Source organism: Leuciscus leuciscus (assembly GCF_965113295.1).
Source record: "Leuciscus leuciscus genome assembly, chromosome: 9".
NCBI classification, from domain to species: Eukaryota; Metazoa; Chordata; class Actinopteri; order Cypriniformes; family Leuciscidae; genus Leuciscus; species Leuciscus leuciscus.
Window position 1 is genome coordinate 6,225,156 of NC_138733.1, and position 21,691 is coordinate 6,246,846.

Genomic DNA, 21,691 nt, shown 5'->3' on the forward strand with positions numbered 1-21,691 from the left:
TGTCTCTCTTCTCCAGTGGGTTGGGCTAATCCAAAAGAAGTGAAAACAAGGGGGGTGTTCTGAAGACAGACTGTTACCTGTGAAACAGGGGTGCTCTGAAAACACCCCCATTAGCAAATAGGGCTAAAGAAATGAACACGGCAAAAAATCGACCAATCAGAATTTTGGTTGAGACAGAACGTATCGACCAATAATCGACTAATCAACTGGGAGATTACAGCCCTATAAAATATTTAGTAGTTAAAACGAGTTCAAGGAGGATAAATGTGAATTTTCAAGTGAACCCTGATTTAATAATAGAACACAAGTGAGATCTGCTTATCAAATATCAGACTTTTGATGTACCAAAGGTTATTTTTGTAGTCTAATGTTCTTATAACATTTTTAGTGGGTAGTTTTATTTAAGTTCCCATAATGTTCTCCTAAAAGGTAGGAAAACATTCTCTAAAAACATTCTAAAAATGTTTAATGATAACATTGTTAAAACATTATTCCCTAATGTTCTTATAACATTTTTAGCAGGTAGTTTTATTTAAGTTCCCAGAATGTTTTCCTAAAGGTTGGAAAACATTATCTAAAAACATTCTAAAAATGTTTAATGATAACATTGTTAAAACATTATTCCCTAATGTTCTTATAACATTTTCATTGAGTAGTTTTATTTAAGTTCCCAGAATGTTCTTCTTAAAGGTATAGATAACATTAGAACGCGCTAACATTTTTTAATGATAACATTGTTGGAACATTATTCCTAATGTTCTTATAACATTTTTAGTGGGTAGTTTTAGTTAAGTTCCCAGAATGTTATCCTACCTTTTAGGAGATCTTCTCTAAGATCACTCTAAAAATGTTTTGTGATGACCTTCTATAAAGGTTTAATCATAACATTTTTAGAACATTATCCCTTTACATTCTTATAAAGTTTTTAGTGGGAGGTTTTATTTTTGTTCCCAAAATGTTCTCTTAAACATAAAAAAAAATGATTAGCTATAACATTATTAAAACATACAATTTTATTAATCTCAAAAATAAAACATAAAAATCTAACAGGTTTATTAATGGCATCCACATAAATTATTAGAAGTTCTGCGTACAGTAGATGCCCAACATTGCATGAAGAACTCAGTAAAGTCCAATGTGCAATCACACGTCTCGACTGCTGTTTGCTCAGAGCGCTGTCTTTGCTTGTCTTGGTTCTTGCAGAAAAATAATAGTCATCTGCATTAATAGGTGTTCTACTGTTCTTCTCTTCTAGTTTTTCAGCTGCTCTCCCAGTTAGCAGAATTGAGCTCCATTCTCTGTGTGCATGGTAGAGTTTTTCCTCATAGCCTATAAAAGAAGATCATGCAACAGTGTAAACAGAAAGAATACAAATATTACATATTAAGATCACAAGCAATATTGACTTTGAAAACTTAAAAAATTAGCCAGCCTAATTATTAATCAGAAATGATGTAAATATTAATTTATTTAAAAGTATAAATATGATACCTTATGAGTATCTATTTTGTTTCTGTAATTTAAAACATATACTTAATTCATTATATACATGTTAATAACACAACTAGAGGCTAAATTATGTGAAAAACTACAAACTTGGCTTGAAGTGTGAACCTTGAACTCAGGTCTCCTTGAGCACAGCTGCAGCATGTCACAGCACTGCCCACGATGCTTTTGCTCTGACGTAACAGCTCATTTTCATCAGTTGTATTGTCTATGGATTGTTACATTTCTTACAGATTTCTGCTTGTTTTAAATCAGATACAGATAAAGTAGCACTGCATTTGAATGCACTGGCGATAGAACAATTTCTAATTTTCTGTGCTCCAGTAGGTTTCTGTGCGCGCACAATCTGCACGTTAAACGTGAGCTACTGTCTGTGCATATGAAAGCTTGTTTCCGCCATGGAATACAATTTTTAAAAAAGGTAATTGCGACTCACAATTCAAACTTTTTTTCCTCAGAAGTGCAAGATATAAACTCGCAATTGGCTGTTTGAAAGTCAGGATCACAGGATAAATTAGAAAATCTGAGAAAAAAAAGCAATTCTGGCTTTTTTTTTTTTTTTTTTTGCTATCTTTTCTCAGAATTGTGAGATATAAAGTTACAATTGCAAGTTATCAAGTCCAATAGGCATTTATCTCATTTCCTGGTTTCGTAACGTTCAAAATCGCCAAGCAGTGTACTCGCACTTCCGTTGGTTACTTAGTTACACCTTTAGATGAAAAGTAGGTCAGTAAACTTCGGTAGGTCAATAAAAGCGCGATATAGACCAGTGTCTGTCAATATTAAACCGCATAAAGACCATTTAAATAGGAATCGTGCATGTTCTGTGTGTCTCTGTGAATGAATGGCACAGACGCGCTGTTTCATTTACCACTCACACTGAGGCACGCATGATGCTCGCGATGTTTTCAGCCTATATGAGGACATTAATGCACTTCATCAGTACAGCCGCTCTGAGAGTCACTTCAGCAGCATTTTAGCTTCATTTGAGAAAAACTATCATCATATCATAAAACACAGAGAGACTCAAAGGTCTACACGGCAATCCGTCAAAATAAAAGTTTGGTTTAACCTTTGAAGAAAGTTTTGCTTAAATCATTACATTTTAAATAATTGTTTATAGCAATTTAATTAAACCATTAAAATGGAATCAAGAAAAAAAAAAAAAAAAAAAACTTTTGGGAGATGCGAGAGCGAAGTAGTCCAGTGATAATTAACAGGCAGCCATGGTTAATGCAATTTGCAAAGACCCGCCCCCTTTAGTTACTGTTACTATGTCCAACAAGTCATGGCGCTCTTACATTGCGGATCAAAGAAACAAACGGTCTAAACGCCGAAACAAGACAGAGCAGGTTACTTTTGATATGAAACAAAGTCTCAACGTTTAATTTGTGTAATTTTTTTTAAAAATATTTTTTTTTTTAAATAGAAATGTAAAAAATAAATACCTGTCAATCAAACTCCCTCGAAGGGTGAATTCTGAGGGGAGTAAAAAAGTCAGCTCACAATTCTGATATTTTCTTGCAATTGTGTGTTCCTGCCTCACAATAAAAAAAAAAAAAAACAACAACTGTAATTTCACTGATGGAAACAGACAGTAAAAAAGTGGACTTCAAAGATTTCTTATTCTATAGCTCCCTGTGGGATTTTTTTGATAAGTCCATAAAAATGCATCCATCCATGATAAAAGTACTCCACACGGCTCTGGGAGGTTAATAAAGGCAAAAGGTGAAGCGAAGTGATGCGTTCGTATAAGAAACATATCCATATTTATAATTTTATTGACTTAAATAACTAGCTTCCGGCAGACAGCCATATGCAAGTCAAATTACGCCCAAAGAGTTACCCCGGTTTCACACCGCAAGCGTGAGCGGCGCGTGAGCAGCGCGTATTTTTTTCGGCGTCCATGTTAATCAATGACTGCATTCACACCGGGAGCAGGAGCAGCGCGTGAGCGTCAAGCAGGAGCGTCGCGTGAACAGCAGTGCAGCGGGGGTTTCGGCGCCCAGTCTATTTTTTGCTGTGCTGCTCACGCTCAATTAAAGTGAAAGCACACTTTTGATGGACAAAATAAATGTGATTTAAAACAAAACGTGCTCAAAATGCACAGAATAAGCATGTCAAGAGTTTTAACAACAATGCCAATGTCTAGTGTTTTAACAATTATGCCAGAAAATATTGATTAAGTATAACAAATATGTTTACCCATTTACATTTTTTAATTATTCGTTTTGGGTAAAAGTATGGTAGTATTTTAAAATAAAATAAAGTCAAACTAGCCACAAAATAAGATATAAACTTGATTTGAGTTTATTATATAATACACAGACACTATGCTATATGGGCTCTAGTAAACATGGCAAGGCAAGGCAAGGCAAGGCAAGTTTATTTATATAGCACATTTCATACACAATGGCAATTCAAAGTGCTTTACATAGAAGAAATTAAAATAATGAAAAGAAATAAGAATAATTAAAACAGTTTAGAAAAAATAAAATAAAATACAGTACTTTTAAAAAATAAAAAAGAATATTTATTATAGATCTTTCTTTCATAGGAGAAATTAAAATAATTAAAAGAAATAAGAATAATTAAAACAGTTTAGAAAAATAGAGTAAAATACAGTACAGTACAAACAGTCGGACGAACAGCGGCACAGTGCTCATTCAGTAAATGCACAGCTAAACAGAAGTGTTTTGAGTCTGGATTTGAATGTGACTACAGTAGGAGCACATCTGATCTCTTCTGGAAGCTGGTTCCAGCTGCGGCTGGCATAATAGCTAAAAGCAGACTCACCATGTTTAGAATGAACCCTTGGTATTTCTAGCTGATATGATCCTAATGATCTGAGTGATCTGTTGGGTTTATATTCAGTGAGCATATCTGCAATGTATTGAGGTCCTAGGCCATTGAATGATTTATATACCAGTAATAATACTTTAAAATCAATCCTAAATCTAACTGGGAGCCAGTGTAAAGACCTGAGGACTGGTGTGATATGTTCATATTTTCTGGTTCTGCTCAGAATCCTGGCGGCAGCGTTCTGTATGAGCTGCAACTGTCTTATGGTCTTTTTGGGAAGGCCAGTGAGGAGTCCATTACAATAATCCACCCTGCTGGTGATGAAAGCATGCACAAGTTTCTCTAAGTCTTGTCTGGAAACAAAGCATCTGATTCTTGCAATATTTTTCAGATGATAGTATGCTGATTTAGTTATTGCTTTGACATGACTACTGAAACTAAGGTCTGACTCTAGTGTCACACCAAGATTCCTGACTTGATGTTTAGTTGTTTTACCCCTAGAGTGAAGGTATGCGTTCACCTTGAGAACTTCATCTTTGTTTCCAAACGCAATAACTTCAGTTTTGTCTTTGTTTAATTGAAGAAAGTTTTGACACATCCAACTGTTGACTTCGTCAATGCATCGGCACAGGGAGTCAATGGGGCTGTAATCGTTAGGCGATAGGGCTAAGTACAGCTGTGTGTCGTCTGCATAGCTGTGGTAAGCAATTTGGTTATTTCTCATTATTTGGCTCATTGGGAGCATATACAGGTTGAACAGGAGTGGCGCAAGAATTGAGCCTTGAGGGACTCCGCATGTCATGGATGTCCACTCAGACTTATGGTCTCCTATACTCACATAATAACCTCTCCCATCTAAGTATGACCTGAACCATTTTAGGACTATCCCAGAAAGCCCCACCCAGTTTTCCAGCCTGTCAAGAAGTATGTTGTGATCAACAGTGTCAAATGCAGCACTGAGGTCGAGTAGTACCAGCACTGATAATTTTCCTGAATCAGTATTTAAGCGAATATCGTTTATTATCTTTATGAGCGCTGATGCGGTCGGAAACCAGATTGAAAATTGTCAAAGTATCCATTCGAGCTTAAGAATTTGTTCAGCTGATTGAAGACAACTTTTTCAATGATCTTGCCTATGAAAGGAAGATTTGAGATCGGTCTATAGTTGCTTAATATGGTCTTATCCAGATTGCTCTTTTTCAGGAGGGGCTTGACAACTGCAGTTTTCAGGGAGTTTGGAAAACTCCCAGAGAGAAGTGAGGCATTTACCACTTCTAGAAGATCTGCTTCTAAACTGTTTAGCACAATTTTGAAGAAAGATGTGGGAAGTGTGTCAAGAGCGCATGTTGATGTTTTAAGGTGTTGTACGGTTTCTTCCAAAATTTTGCCATCAATTTCTTTGAAGTCAGACATAGTAACTACTTTCTCAGGTGGTCTGATCTGTCTGACCCCAGTGCAACTCAAGGATGTGCTGATCACCTTTCTGATATTATTGATTTTCTCAGAGAAGAAAGAAGCAAACTCACTGCACTTGCTGTTTGAGAGCATTTCACTGGGAATCTGGCTTGGGGGGTTTGTCAGTCTCTCTACAGTAGCAAAAAGAGTGCGTGTGTTGTTTAAATTGCTGTTTATAATATTTGAGAAGAAAGTCTGTCTAGCTTTGCCTAGTTCCATATTGAAAGCATGCAGGCTGTCTTTGTAGATGTTATAATGGACTACAAGTTTTGTCTTCCGCCACATGCGCTCTGCTTTTCTGCATTGTCTTTTCATATGTTGCACTGCTGTTGAGTTTCTCCAAGGTGCTTTTTGTCTGCCACTCTTCTTCCTGACTTTAACAGGAGCAATATCATCAATTATATTTTTAACTTTTGAGTTAAAAGAATCAAGGAGAAAATCAACAGAGTCAGCAGATATGCTTGGTGTTAAGGATATAGCCTTCATAAATAGTACACTAGTGTTCTCATTTAAGCATCTCTTCTTGACAGACACAGATCCAGCTTCAGTGGCAGGAGAGATCAATATATCAAAGAAAATACAGAAATGATCAGACAGTGCTACATCCTTTATAAAAATCGATGAAATGTTTAGACCCTTACTGATAAGTAAATCTAGAGTGTGTCCATGATTGTGTGTGGGTCCATGTACATGCTGAGTCAGATCAAAAGTTTTTAAAACAGTTTTGATTTCTTTTGTCATATTGTTTTCTGCATTATCTATGTGAATGTTAAAATCTCCAGCAATGGCAAAACAGTCAAACTCTGAGGTAATTGTTGATAACAGTTCTGTAAAGTCCTCAGCAAAGGCTGGAGAATATTTTGGAGGCCTGTAAATAATGATAAGTAAAATGCGAGGAGCACCTTTTAACACAGTACCCAGATATTCGAAAGACGGGTAATTCCCAAATGATATTTGCTTACATTGATAGATATCTTTAAAAAGAGCAGCTAGACCCCCACCTCTCTTTACAGCTCTGCAGACACTCATAAAAGTAAAGTTAGGAGGGGATGTTTCATTGAGGATTGTTGCACTGCAGCTGTCTTCTAGCCAGGTCTCATTTAGAAGCATAAAATCCAGGTTGTTTGTGGTTATTAAGTCGTTGACTAGAAGTGATTTATTTTTAAGTGAGCGAATGTTTAAAAGTGCTAACTTAACAGTCTTACTTTTTGTCCCCACAGCAATCTTAGTTTGACATGTAGTAGGCACCAGATTAGTTGGGTTTGCTGTACGGCTATTGAAGGCCTTAGACTTTCTATCTTGTAATAGAACAGCAATAGAGAAAGATACAGGCACACTGGGTTCCCGCTTGTTCTGTAAACATTTGAGAAAGTTACTGTTATCATAACAGGAACCCAAAACACATCACTGAGAGCTGGTATCAGTTGTTTTTGGTTCACCTCGAGCAGATGGAGGAGGGTGTGGGCCCTGGCGTTTTGGCCGAAGAGGCCGAAGAGCTCTCACAGGAGGAGGGGGCGGGCGAGCTCGGCGCGCAGGCTTCGGTGTTTGAGGTGCCTGACGATTTTTGGTTGGTATCTGGGGGCTTGCAGCAAAAGAGTGGGATAGTCTGGTTCCAGCATGCACTAATTCTTCCATTTTCTGTGAGAAGCACAGGAGTGGAGTCGCTGGCGAGAGTGAGAAAGTATCTGGTGAAAGGGGCTGTTGCTCAGGTGTTATAGGAGGCTGTGATATGCTGTCCTGGCTTCCCTGGCTGTTTTCCAGGAAGTCGTCCTTGGGTGCTGAATCTTGGAGCAGTTCTAATATGTCTGTCTGTGGTGAGCTCTGTGGGCATGGCTCAGCTGAGATTGTGTCCGTGAGCAGAGGTTGTTGTGGCTCAGTGGTGTTATCATTGTCCTTGTGTGATATGTCAACCGCATGTCCATCTTGTTGCTGAAGTGAAGTCCCGTGTTCATTCATACTGTTTCCAGGTGTGTGTGTGTCGTTCAGATTGACATACACTGCAGAAGGATGATTGAGGGAGAAGTCGATATTGTCCTTTAACACTCTTGAACCAAGTTTGTTTGGGTGATGGCCATCCCGATGAAATAGTTGTCTCTGACTCCAGAAAAGATTGAAGTTGTCAATGAAGTTTACTCCTTTTATATTGCAGGTTTTTTGCAGCCATGTATTAATCCCAAGCAGCCGTGAAAACCTGTTTGTTCCTCTTGCTGGTAGTGGTCCACTGATGAATGTTTGAACTTTCAGTCTTTTAAGTGTTTCAAAAAGTTCATTGAAATCCTTCTTAAGGAGTTCTGACTGCTCTTTATGAATATCATTCTTCCCCACATGAATTATGAGTCGATTTGCAGTCTTATGTTTCATCAGAATGTTCTGAAGTTCCCTGTTTATATCAGAAGTTGTTGCTTGTGAAAGGCAGCATGTAGTTGTATCCCTGCTGCTAATGTTTCTGATTATGGAGTCTCCCACTATCAGAGTCCTGGGCTCGGCTGTGCTCTGAGCTGAGTGCCGCTGTCTGCTCGACCTTGAGCGCCAGTTAGCATCAGTGTTAGCTACTGGCTGATACAGTCTGTGTTCGATCACATTCATCACGTTTGGGGATTCCTCATTTACATTCATTAGTACTTCAAATCTGTTCTCAAGATGTATAGGTGTTGGTGGGAGACCAGTGTTTGCCATCCTTGTCAGAGCTGTATCTGGGGTAGAGGATGCTACTGCGGCAATATGTGGGGCTCGTGACAATCTGATGTCTCGAGTGCCTTTGGGTCTCGCTCCCTGTTTGTGCCATCGATTTGTAAGTCGATCGGCTTGTTTCTCTACCTGTCGAGGAGCACTAGTTTCATGGGACTCACCGGCTATATGCTGAGGGTGTCCATGACGAAGCTCTATTGTGTGTTCCGTCTGGTTTGGTGGTCCCGTAAATAACTTTGTTTCAAGAACTGCAATCCTTTGTAAAAGTCTGTGGCAGTTAGTGCAGCAAGTAGATTCCAGAAGAGGCATTTTCTCTCTTATCCTTGTAGGCAGTTGTGTTTTCCTTTCCCCGGAATGTAAGCTGGTCGGGTAGAAGAGTTCTGCGTTTTTGTGGTAATCCAAACTTTGTCGTTTGAGCACTGTGCTGATTTGCTGAAGTTAAAATTAGGTGATAAAAGGAGCTAAACTATAAAAATATAGAAGATAAAATATAAAAGCGATAGAGCAAAGCGCGGAGCAGTAAGCAAGAGCGTCCGAACGGTAGCTGAGCTGAGCAGGAAGGAGTATATGTGCAACACAACCTGTATCAATGGATGACACGAGGAGGTCGAGAAGCACAAAGTGCTTTATGACCCAAAAAACAACACGTTCTAAAAGGAATTAAAACAAAATGTTTAAATACGTACGGCGGTAAAGTAGACCATGAACAACGATTTTAGATAAAACAAACTCTTCCAGGTATTACAAATATTTTGCAAGTTATAATGTATAAAAACAAAAATGTTGAAAGAACTTGTCATTGTTTGAAATGGTTTTATTGTCTGCCGAACACGCAGCCGCTGCTGTGACGCTGTACTTAGCTACGCTTCCAGTGTGAATACTTGCGAGAGTCTGCTGCTGCAGTGACGATGTAGTTGCGCGGAAGCGCCGCTCGTGCGCCGCTCACGCTTGCGGTGTGAAAGAGGGGTAACTCTTGTCGATGTACGGAGTAGGAGTATTGTAAGCTTTGACGGCTCTCGCGGTTCAAACAAACAGGGCTAGGCAATAAATTCAAGCTCCTCCCACATTTCTCTTTAAAAATTCTCATTTTAGACTTCTAATTCATGCCTGGTGTTTAGTTTTTCTCCGTCCTCTGCGCTTCCGCGTTCTTCAATACGTTGTGCGTCAGGTCAGTTTCTCACTCTTTCGTTGTAAATCGATGCGTACGGCCGTCTGTCGGAAGCTAGTTATTTTACTCGCTACATTTTTTAATATGTATATATTTCTTTCTTACACAAATGCATCGCTTCACTTCAGAAGGCCTTTATTAACAACACATCAGGCTGTTTGTAGGCTGTATATAGTTTCTGGAGCATGCACTTGCATTATATTGGCTTACAATAATAGATAATTTTTCTAAAAATCTCTGTGGAAAGAAAGTCAGATATACATCTGGGATGGCACGAGGGAGAAAAAAAGAGATCTTTTTTATTTTGGATTGCATTGTGCCTTTAAAATTGACTACGGTTTTATAAACTGCAGTGGATACTTACTAGTGATGGACTTGTTTCTCTGTTGGTGCCTGTTCTGCTCCGTAAACATTGTTCCAATGCTTGATCTTAAGAAAATTTAAAAAGTGTGTTAATGTGTGTTAACGGACTAATGATCTGTGAGACATAGGACCATGTTCCTTAAGTGTTATATAAATCTGGAGAACCCTTACTATCATTAACCATGGTTTCTCTACACTAACTACAGTGCTATGCATACGTTTAGACACCCATGCCAAAGTTGACTAAAAAGAGGAATAAAAAATCATCTTTTGGAAATTGAACTTAATGCCTTAATTAAAAAAATTATGAAAACTCCAACCATTAAGGACACCAATTTTCTTTGTGAATGAATAATGTATCGTAAATAAATAAATGTTCTTCCTTAAAATACAGGGTGCATAAGTCTGGATACCCCTATGTTAAATTCCCATAGAGGCAGGTAGATTTTTATTTTTAAAGGCCAGTTACTTCATGGATCCAGGATACTATGCATCACCTAGAGACTGGCATGGAGTACTTTCTATAAGATCATCTCTCAATGCAAATCAAACCAGCTATTAGGCTAACTGAAGTAAAACCATGCCAATCTCTAGGTGTGGTGAAGGCTATGTGATGATGTGGGGCTATTTTAATTCCAAAGGCCAAGGGAACTTTATCAGGATGCATAGTATCCCGGATCCATGAAGTAACTGGCCTTTAAAAATAAAAATCTGCCTGCCTCTATGGGAATTTAACATAGGGGTATCCAGACTTATGCACCCTGTATTTTAAGGAAGAACATTTATTTATTTACGATACATTATTCATTCACAAAGAAAATTGGTGTCCTTAAAGGTTAATAGCAAAAAAATAGCAAAAGATGATTTTTTTGTCAACTTTAGCATGGGTGTCTAAATTTATGCATAGCACTGTAAATGGTAATAAATTATTGTAATCAATCCACCATAAAAACATGGTTTCTACACTTTACTATAATAAAAACCATGGTTAATTTAGCAAAGGACCCTGGGAACATGTTCTAAAAAGAACAGCTCATCCAAAAAATAGAGTTCTCTCGTTATTTACTCCATGTTGTTCCAAAACTGTATGAATTTATTTTGTATAACCTTAATCAAGATATCTTGAGAAATGCCTTCACTGTTTTGTTTTTTTCCATAAAATGGGTTCCAATGTTATGGGTTCCAGTGTTGTTTTATTGACAACATTCTTGTGTTTCACAGAAGTAATTCATACAGGTTTGAAAATAATTTCATTTTGAAAGGACATTTATGTTTGGGTCAGCTAGGCCCGTCAACTCATATCAAGAAGACAGGTAAAATATTGTCTGGAGGGTTTGGACCAGTGTGCCTTTGAGCAGAGTTTACATGTTCTGCCTCTATTTCACGTGTATTTTACTATGACAATACTCACCGCAACTGAAGATCGTGTGGCTGGATAATATTTATTCCAAAAATTCCTGGATAATGAGAGAAACACACACATACCGTAATATTATTAGCTATTTGTATTTAATTACTAAAAGAGACATTTGCAAAAGCTTGCAAAATTTTACTCACCAGCTCAAAAACATATTATGATGACTCATCATTTTGACGGATCGGTAGGCTGATATCCTGCAGTCAACAATATTCAAAAGCCTAGTTTGCATAGTGTGGTTGGAGTTCCTCTCTGTAAAGACACAATGTCCTCAGTTCACTCATTGTAAAGCTCCTATGCTGAGTTTTATTTTATTTTTTATCAAAAACTAGCTGACAATATTTACACATGCTTAGCCTAATACATTGACATATCAATATTGCTCTAATCGCATTTAACATTAGATTCTCAATTTAACACACTATATTTTGATGTAGCAGAATTTATTATTAAATAAAATAAAGTTATTTACCTTCCGCAGATTGCAATATGTCCGTTACGTAGGCTATGTTGTTCAAATTCGTAGTCCATTTACATCCCGCAACTCGCTCAAAATAAAAATGTAACAGTACGATGCAAAATCGTACTGTTACAGTACGTACTGTTACAATCGTACTGTTACAGTAAACCGATCCAATACAATGTAAAAGCCACAGAACCGAAGGAGGCTAGTACTGAAGATCCCGAGCAGCACACACACACACACACACACACACACACACACACACACAGCCAATAATGTGGTAACATTGCATTTACAGGAAAAGATGGCATGTTTTAAAAGAAAGAATATGAAAAAATGTACATGTGCTAATTTTGTTGTATTTGTAAGCTGGCTGTTATATTTAATCAAATGGTTAAATGGTGTCTTCATTGCAGTGCATGATTAAAAATTAAACTTACAATAACATATAAATAATAATAATAAATAACATAAATAATATATAGGCTACCATATAACAACATATATTTACCACTTCTCTGCCAAACAGCAATTTAAAAGAGCAAACATATTTTATATTAAACAGAGCAAACATTGCATATGTATTCATATAAAATTATACCTACATGAAAAACTAATGGATTGGTATCATGGTGACATTAGAGTTGATTGAGCCTGATGAAGACATGAGAGTCGAAACGTTGCTTGAACTCTTTTGGAGCAGTAATTTTCAGTGTGCGGACTTCACACTTCTTTATTTTGTCTATATCATTTAGTTGTCCTGCACCTGCGCCCAATCTGGGTGTTTGGGATGTGCACAACATTTTAGTATTTTTGACATTAGAGTTACATCCATGTGACCCATAATGATCCTTTTGCACTTTAACAAAATATTGACCTTTCCTTTAGAAACACTTTTATGCCTAATAATGTCAACTTGCTTTTCACCCTGTGTGGCACTGTTACACAACCTGTTGGTATAGGGTTAATCCTCTGTCCAACGCAACACTTTGCTAACATTGGCATAATTCTATACAAGTTGCAACATATACCCCGCGTTTCACAGGCAAGGTTTAAGCCTGTAGTCCCAGACTAAAATGCACGTTTGAGCTGTTTTACCTGAAAGCAACTTGTACTGACATATCTTAAAATATGTCAGTGCCATTGTTTTGTCTCAAGATGCACACCAGTAATGTTCATTTTTTCTTTTTTCTAAGGCACATTTTTAAAAGCTAATTAAATGCACTAAGGCCTAATCCTGGCTTAATCTAAACTCTGTGAAACCGGGTCTGGGTTAGAAATTAAGGGTTAAGGTTAACCCTAACTCTAACCCTAACCCTTGTCTACAGACTTTTATTTAACAGCATGGATACTCCAAGGTGTTGACTGCAGTGGTTAGGCCTTTAGCGTTGATACAGGACGAATAACTTCTCACTGTGACAGTCTGTAATGTATTTTAGCAAAGAGTGTTTGTATGGATTGTCCCCAGGGACGTGGGAACTATATTGTGAGAGGGGGGGCGGGATTCTTGAGGGAGGTGGGGGGGGGGGGGGGGGATGTTAGTGTAGGGCTATAGTAGCCTGTGTTATGTATCCTGATGGACTTTATGATTAGTTAAACCTGTTTTGCACATGCATCGCCACAGAGTTAACCATTTCAGACAGTAGGCTACCGGACAGCCTCTGTCTCGTTCACTTCAAGTCTGTGGGCGTTACGCACAGCTCAGTGTGGCCGCTCCAATTTACCTTCAATGAAATCTATGTCAAAACGCGTCAAAAGAGGCAATGCATTTACGCAGAGCAGGGTCATAAACGCGCAGAAAACGTGGCCATGTGTGTCTGGAGTTCAGCGAGCTCCACGGACCACTCCTTCAGTCTATCCACGGAGCGCTCTAAAGTCAACAGCGCTGAATGAATGATGATCTGCTTTTATGTCATTTTTCCTTTTTTATTCAGAATATTCACAAATGTGTTAGCTATGGCATGACATATCTGATATTCCGATTGTCAAATATATGCAAGTGGAAGTGTATTGTTGTTTAAACACCTTTATAACGATCGCGTTAGTTGAGCTGTATGCGCGATGGGCGCCGCCGTGTTAGTTTGTGCCGCAGACGCAGTTCAGAGAATCGGATCTGTTGGATTTACAACACGTGTAAATTTCACATTCATCCACTTCTCCCGAAATACATAAAAGTAAGTGGCTGGTGAACTGGGAGAAGAATAGAGTAAACATTAAAGTTACTTACACAATGTGTATCTGATGAATAAAACGTGTCGAATTATAATGGAAAGGATTATTATTACCTCCGAAAACAATACATTTAGAATTTGTAAAATACACACTGATGTCTATGCATAGACATCAGTGTGTATTTTACAAATTCTAAATGTATTGTTTTTTTAGTAGCCTACTTATGTGAATTTATATGTCTGAAACCTAAAATAAACAGTATGTGGTTGAAAACACTGAAAAGTTGTGATATATGACAGCTCTGAGCGCGCCTGTCTCTGGCTAAATTGAATTTAGCAGTTGATCATGTGATGCACTGACCGTTCTGATCACACCGGTGTGAAACGCTCCAGGGACCAGCCTAGACTGATCACAACGGTGTGACCGTACGTGCGAAAGGCTTAAAAACAAGAAATTTTATGACACAAAATGTTGAAATGTAGGCTTAAATCAAACACATTTAATTCAGATTCTGTATATATAAAACGGAAACCAAAAACAACGAAAAAAACAGCTGGCTGACCCCTAGAGGGGTGGGGAAAAGGGGTGGTGGGGGGGCGGCCGACCCCCCCGCCCCCCCTGTTCCAACGTCTATGATTGTCCCTAATTAAGCTAGAGCTATTGGTGCATTCAAGTCATGTCATAAATATCGTATCTACAAGTTGAACGCCACCACAATGATGAGAATATGAAGCTCAGGATTTTCTTTAACCCCGATCTTGAAGAGTTAGGGGTGTGTAAGTGAGAAACATTGTGGAATACCACTATAGGTATTCAGCAGTGACAATGAAGTAAGCTAATGCCTGCACAAAATATGATAGCATTATAATATAACAATATAATATGTGATGATAAAGTTTACAGTGGCTTCATTCATTTAAAACATTTAAAAAATATTTATATATTTAAATTGTAAAATCTCATGAATACAAACTTCCCAGGAGGACTTAAACACACCAGGGGCCCGTTCTTCGTACGTCGCTAACTCAGTTAGCTGGATTTGATTGTTGACGATTTGGCATGATCTTGGATTGTTTGGTTCTTCGACGCTCATCCTGGACTTGCTGTCATAGCAACAGGTGCGCAAACTTGAACCTGCTCGGGAGCAGAAGCTTATTTCATGTAAACAGGATTAGACTGCGGCTTCATAAGCGGAGCTGATATGGGAAGTCCATGGGGAAGTCCAGCGCAGCGCGATAGTGCACTTTCTGAGATGTATATATTTTTTCGTGACTCGTGAGATTGTCGTTTACATTATTAATTTGTTGGAAACGCACATTTATTTTCGACTTGTCGGAGTCTGGCTTTAACTACAGCACAAACTGTTTGCATTGCCCTAAGATTATTTGCGAGTGGCTCTTTCCTTTACACTATTGGAGATGCGGAGAACTTGATGGAAAGTGCTGTCTGTCGTGTCATTCGGAGTTTACCTGGCGCTTTTAGGTTTAAAAAACAGTTTTAGGTTTTTTTGTGGCATTTCCAAGCCACTTAAGACCCAATGTTGTAAAGCAGTTTTTTTTAAAGCAGTTTTTTTTTTAGGCTATCATAATTTTTTATGAAGATCATGCCATCATGACCATGCCGATTACAGTATATGTCACTCAGGCTTCTCTAAACGTGATTGGTACCATAGAAGTTCCCTTTCAAGGGAACTTCGAGCTGCGTCGAGACGCGGTGGGAACGCTCTGCGTGATTGCGTCGTGAAGCACGTGTATAATCAGTCCAATGGAAAGACGAGACGTCATAGGCGGGTGACGTCATCGACCAGGAAGCTATAAAGCACCCCTGCGACAGACCGCGGCAGCTTTCTGTGCCTTCAGCAAGCGATCTGTGTATTCTGTCCTTGTCATATTTATTGTTGTCTGTCAAGTTGCAATATATATATTTATTATGGCAAAAGAGAGCAAGCAAGTGTTGTGTTGTTCCCTCCCCACGTTATATCACGGGTGCGGACACACACTTAAGCTTTGTGTTGCTTGTTTGGGAGTGGAGCATGCCAACAGTCAGTTCTCGAGGGGGCTGACTGTGAGCATTGCGAGAAGCTGTCCGTGAGGACGCTCCGCTCCCGCCGGCCGTTCTTCGAGGAGGACAGTTCGGTGCGCGCGCCCCGAGGCGCGGGTCCCGCTGCTGCCGAGGCACGGCGTCGACGCGCATCTTGGGGATCGCAAATGGTTCTAACAAACACCTGTTCGATCCACGTGCCTTTTCTCGGGGAGAAGCACGCTCTGCGGTTTCTCCTCCCCGGGATGAGGCACTCATGCTGCGATTTCCAGTTCCGAGGAATTGGTATCGTTAGTGTTTTTGTTTTAAAAATAAATAAATAAAAGAAAATAAGGCAGATGTTTATGAGTTTTCAATAAATAAATAAATAAGTCAGCTCATAACTCTGTTGAATAAAGAGGAGCTTATAAAAGGAGGTTTTATATAATGCTGTTGCTAAGTTAAATATTACTGGCCAGCCGAACATATATGAGAGTGAAAGTATAAGGAAAACTCTATATCTCAGCCTCCTCGTCGGGGAGTGCCGTTTTTTCCCTATCTCCACACTGAGGTGTCAAGATCGTGGAATAAACCGGTTTCTGTTTATGTGTTTTATCCCTAAACTTTTACTATAGTAATGTTATGGGTATTAAGTATCATGGTATGACAGTGCCTCGGGTTAAAGAGACGCTTGCGAGCTATCTCTCTCCCGTGTTGGTGTCATAATAACCCCGACGTTACCCACCAGCCACCATAAATAATAGATAAATATTATTAGGCAGCACTGGTAGGTAAAATATATAAGCATGGATGAATGTGAGGATGTAACAGCACTGACGCTATTCGAGAATTGCGTCGCGCAACAGATAAACTATACCGGGGAGGGACGGTTTCGAGAAATCGTTTCTCCTCGGCGTCCTCTGGGTGGCGACTCTCTGAGGAGGGTCGCAGCGCTGCCAGTTCGGTTGTTTCCTGCTGGTGGCCACGGAGTGTTATATTTTTCTGATGTAAAGAAAAATTAAGATAAAATATGTCTTTTCTTCTGGACGCTCCGCTTTCAAAAAAACGAAGAAATAAACACTTCAGTGGCGCTCCAAAGGTTTCCTCCTCACCGATCTAACGTTCCTGAGACTGCTGGGCGGGAGCAGTCTCAGCATACTTAAGCTCCTCGCAGCATAGAGTGCGGTAAAACAAAGATTCGCCATTCGGGCTCATCCACAATCGATGGGGACCTGGGTGGCGGTCACAGTCTAGCCAGTTAGAGATATGCAAGATCTGAGGACTGTTTTATCTCTAAAATAGCTAAAAATGGAAGAAGCCCTGACGCCGAGGCTGCAGGCTTCTGAGGGTGGTCCCCTCCGGGGTAGGGACGGTTTTGAGAAATCGTTTCTCCTCGGCGCCCTCTGGGGTGCGACTCTCTGAGGAGGGTCGCAACGCTGGCTGTTCGGTTTTTCTGCCGGTTCGCCGTTTCAGGACACCGAGGTGTCAGCGTCCCCAAACGATCCTCCGAGGAGGGTCGTAGAGCAGTCATTTCGGTCTCCCTGCCGGTTCGCCATTTCAGGGCGCCGAGGTGCCTGCTTTTTTCCAGCGATCCTCCGAGGAGGGTCGTCGGAACAAAGCTAGTTAGAGGTAGGCAAGATCTGAGGACTGTCGTTATCTCTATTAAAACTTAGACAAGAAGTCCTGACGCTGAGGCTATCAGGCTTCTGAAGGTTTCCCCGGGGCAGGGACGGTTTTGAGAAATCGTTTCTCCTCGGCACCCTCTGGGGTGCGACTCTCTGAGGAGGGTCGCAGCGCTGCCAGTTCGGTTGTTCCCTGCCGGTTCTCCGTTCAGGGCACTGAGGTGTCAGCGTCCCCATACGATCCTCCGAGGAGGGGCGTAGAACGGTCAGTTTGGTTGTTCCCTGCCGGTTCGCCGCTTCAGGGCACCAAAGTGACTGTTCAACCAAATCCAGAGGCCAGTCTCGAGAGACTGGTTCTCCTAGTAGAATTTCTGGCAGCGTGGAAACTACTGCCATATATTTCTCAGTGGGTCCTGCACACTTTAGAAAAGGGTTTCAGAATTCAGTTCGGTTCTCGTCCGCACAGATTTCTAGAGGTCCTCCCCACAGTGGTGGACCCCGAGCAGGCTCTGGTTATGGAGCAGGAAGTACTGACACTTCTGCAAAAGGAGCTATAGAACGGTTTTCTCCTCCCAGCAGACAGTCAGGGTTTTACAGCCGTTACTTCATTGTTCCGAAAGAGGATGAGGGGTTGCGTCCTATTCTAGACCTGCGTCAATTAAACAGCAGGTTTCAGAATCTCAAGTTCAAAGTATGCTATACGCTAAAATGATTGTCACAGATTCAGTCCGAGGACTGGTTTGTCACAATAGACTTGAAGGACGCTTACTTATCTATCCATCCTCATATCACAGGAGGTTCCTGAGGTTTGCTTTCGGGGGCGAAGCATACCAGTATTGGGTTCTTCCCTTCGGCCTAGGTTTATCACCCCGCATCTTTACAAAATGCGTGGATGCAGCTCTGGCTCCTCTGAGACTCCAGGGCATTCGCATATTATACTTTATCGACGATTGGTTGATTTTAGCTCAGTCCGAGCAGTTGGCGGTTCGGCATCGAGATGTCGTTCTGTCTCACATAAAGAGGTTGGGGTTGTGGCTCAACGCCAAGAAGAGTGTGCTCCTCCCAGCTCAGAGGACCACTTTTCTGGGTGTTTTATGGGATTCGACAATAATGCAAGCACGTCTGTCTCCTGCACGTATTTCTGCGATTCTCACAGCCGCAAAGGGGATAAAACTAGGCCAGTCACTCACTGTGAAACAGTTTCAGAGACTGTTGGGGCTCATGGCAGCTGCGTCCAACGTAATCACTTTTGGCCTTTTGTACATGAGACCTTTGCAGTGGCTCAGGATCAAGGGGTTTTCTCCGAGGGGAAACCTTGGTTCCTCGCCCAGGGCCCAGTGCTGGGGGCTTCTTGTCGACGCGTAACGCTTTCGACGGATGCTTCCCTCACGGGATGGGGGGCGGTCATGAGTGGCCGCTCGGCGAAAGGTCTTTTGCAGGACCATCAACGTTCTTGCCACATAAATCGGCTAGAAATGATGGCGATATTTCGAGCTCTCAAATACTTCCTGCCAGACCTGAGAGGTCACCATGTGCTTGTCCTTCCGGACAACACACTGATGGTCTCGTATATCAGAGCAGATATCCTGTTGAGGCAGGGTCTGAGGCCCGGGGAATGGGGACTTCACCCCAAGGTGGTGGAGCTCCTTTAGGAGAACTTCGGTCAAAACTCAAGTCTACCTTTCGCATCGTTTATACAACGCATTGCCCATTTGGTTCTCCCTGATGCATCCAGCTCTGCTTGAACTGGATGCAACGTATTAGGTGTGGTTGAGGCTACACCTGTACGCATTTCCCGATATCTTTGCTCCCGGGAGTTACTCTCTTCCGGAGTTATGGATACTATGGGCTCGGCCTCTGAGGGGGCCCAGCTCATAGATTCAGGTCTCTCGACTGAGGTTGTGGAGACCATACTCCAGTCTAGAGCTCCCTCCACGAGAAGACTGAATATGCATTGAAATGGAAACTATTCTCTGCCTGGTGCGGAGAATGCCTTCTGAATCTTGCTATCTGCCCTATGGTACAGTACTTGATTTCTGCAATGAATGTTTCTTTGCTGGGTTATCTCTGAGGAGAGATCCTTATTTCATCTTCTCCGTGGTACTTGAGGCTGAGGCCTGCACGTACTTGGATTTGCACCTGGTATGGTGATAGTCTTTCCTCACCCCTTGCCAGGTTGTATTCCTACTAAATTTGTGGGTCATTTGTGCTGCAGGCCTTCTGTCCTCCACCTTAACCCTCTGAGGTCGACAAACGCGCCCACGCGTTTTGCTGGATTTTTTTCAGTTCAGTTCAAAAGAAATTAATTTTGCTCTGTTGACTTTGATATTACAAGCAAGTTTCATACATCAATCGATTCTGTTAAATGTGTATTATTTTTGTGTATACTCACAATAAAAACAAAGTGTTGTGCTTTTTGCCAAATAAAGAAAAATAAACGTGATGCGAGTTCTGCCTTCTCTCTGTCAGTGAAGACCATTCTGAAACGCGTCCGAAAATGAACAATAACTCAACGAATACTGAGTCAAACAGGCATACAGTCACACAGGCATGAAGCTTGAATTCTCTTCTTTAAAATGAGGTAATTTATATAAAAAAAATATATTCTCATCTTGTGAAATCTGTGTTAAAAGAGAGCGATTCCAGTCAGGCTCATTAGAGCTCATTCAAAGGTAATGTGACTCCGCCCACGGAGAGCGCGCGCTATTCAAACGCAAATTACTGAGGCAAACCTGTGAACGCCCCCATATCAGCTCGAGAAAACACAAGTTTAATCATATCATTGTAGCCTACGTGTTTACACCATCTGGCAGCGCTGTGAGGAATAATAATAACGGAAAATCTACCTCAGAGTGCGGGTATTGCAGGAGAGAGGATCCGAATATGTAGTAAGTTTTTTTTCCTTCTCAAGTTAATCGCGTTTCTGTGAATGAATGAACGGCAGCCGCAGAGATGCGCGCTGTTTATCACAGCTCGCAAAAAGACAGTTTAAATTTAAATTGCGTCTCTGTGTGAATGAATGATGATGTTTTAGCAAACTGTATTGCTATACTGAGATGAGTAAACTGAAAATTAACATTTATATGCCCTAATATTTCATAAAAACAACGTTACAGTCAGGCGTTTCTGTTTGTGAATGAATGTTTCGGTTTTAGCAAACTGTATTGCTATACTGAGTAAAAATCGACTGAAATGTTGAAATAAAATGTATTTGTATAAGCAACGTATTAAACTGCAAATTAACATTTATATTTCTTATAATAAAAACGAAAGACCTATGTTACAGACATATGAAAGACAACATTTCGTTGATTAGTTTTGGATAGATTATACATTTTTACTGTAAAATATCTGCCAACTCAAATAAGCCAATATTTGTTTGCCAATATTTGCTCATGTTAAATATAGTATGTTTTGTCAAAAATAAAGTAATCAAATAATCAATCAAATCCTTAACTTTGAAATATGTATGATAAAATGTATACTTTAGTTTTTACAAAGAAAGATTACACTTGAATTGTTGTTGTAATTGTAACCTTTTTAATAAAAAAATATATTTACAAGGTAGATGTAAACAAACTATTAAAAGGTAATAAGGTAATAAGCCTTTTCTTTAAATAATTTTTATTGTGTTTTATTAGTGACAAATTTGGGGAGAGGATAAATATTCCAAAACTGAAAATACAGTATGAGAATTAACTGCACAATTACTAGACATGTTTTCCTTGGATATTATAGGCCAAATTGCAAGCACACTATGTGGAAAAATAAAAAATAATTGAGATGCTTCCAACTGTTGCTCTTGCATTCTTGTGGCTCAGTGACTCACCTGAATGAAAGGGTCATTAAGTATGCAGGCCCCATTGTCTCCTAAGGCAGTGGTTCCCAATCCTGGTCCTGGGGACCCACAGCTCTGCACAGTTTGCATGTCTCCCTCATTTAACACACCTGATTCAGATCATCATCTCGTTAGGAAAGAGCTCTGAACTGAACTGGGTGTGTCAGATAAAGGAGAC

At 40.1% G+C, this 21,691-nt stretch overlaps 1 protein-coding gene and 1 long non-coding RNA gene across 3 annotated transcripts in view; both read right to left on the reverse strand.

Annotated features, from left to right (window-relative positions):
• The window catches only part of LOC309506429 (uncharacterized protein), a 152,290-nt gene that overhangs the window by 87,043 nt on the left and 43,556 nt on the right, over positions 1-21,691 (reverse strand). The window lies entirely within an intron of this gene.
• LOC309506469 lies at positions 1,163-11,976 on the reverse strand. Of its 2 annotated transcripts, XR_014208774.1 has the most exons (6): positions 11,872-11,976; positions 11,540-11,651; positions 11,394-11,439; positions 9,984-10,048; positions 2,955-3,047; positions 1,163-1,329 (listed from the first exon to the last, which is right to left on the reverse strand). It is a non-coding gene; the product is annotated as an uncharacterized lncRNA (long non-coding RNA). The 2 variants fall into 2 exon arrangements; XR_014208775.1 differs by lacking the exon at positions 11,872-11,976 and having other exon boundaries at positions 1,164-1,329; positions 2,955-2,985; positions 11,540-11,722.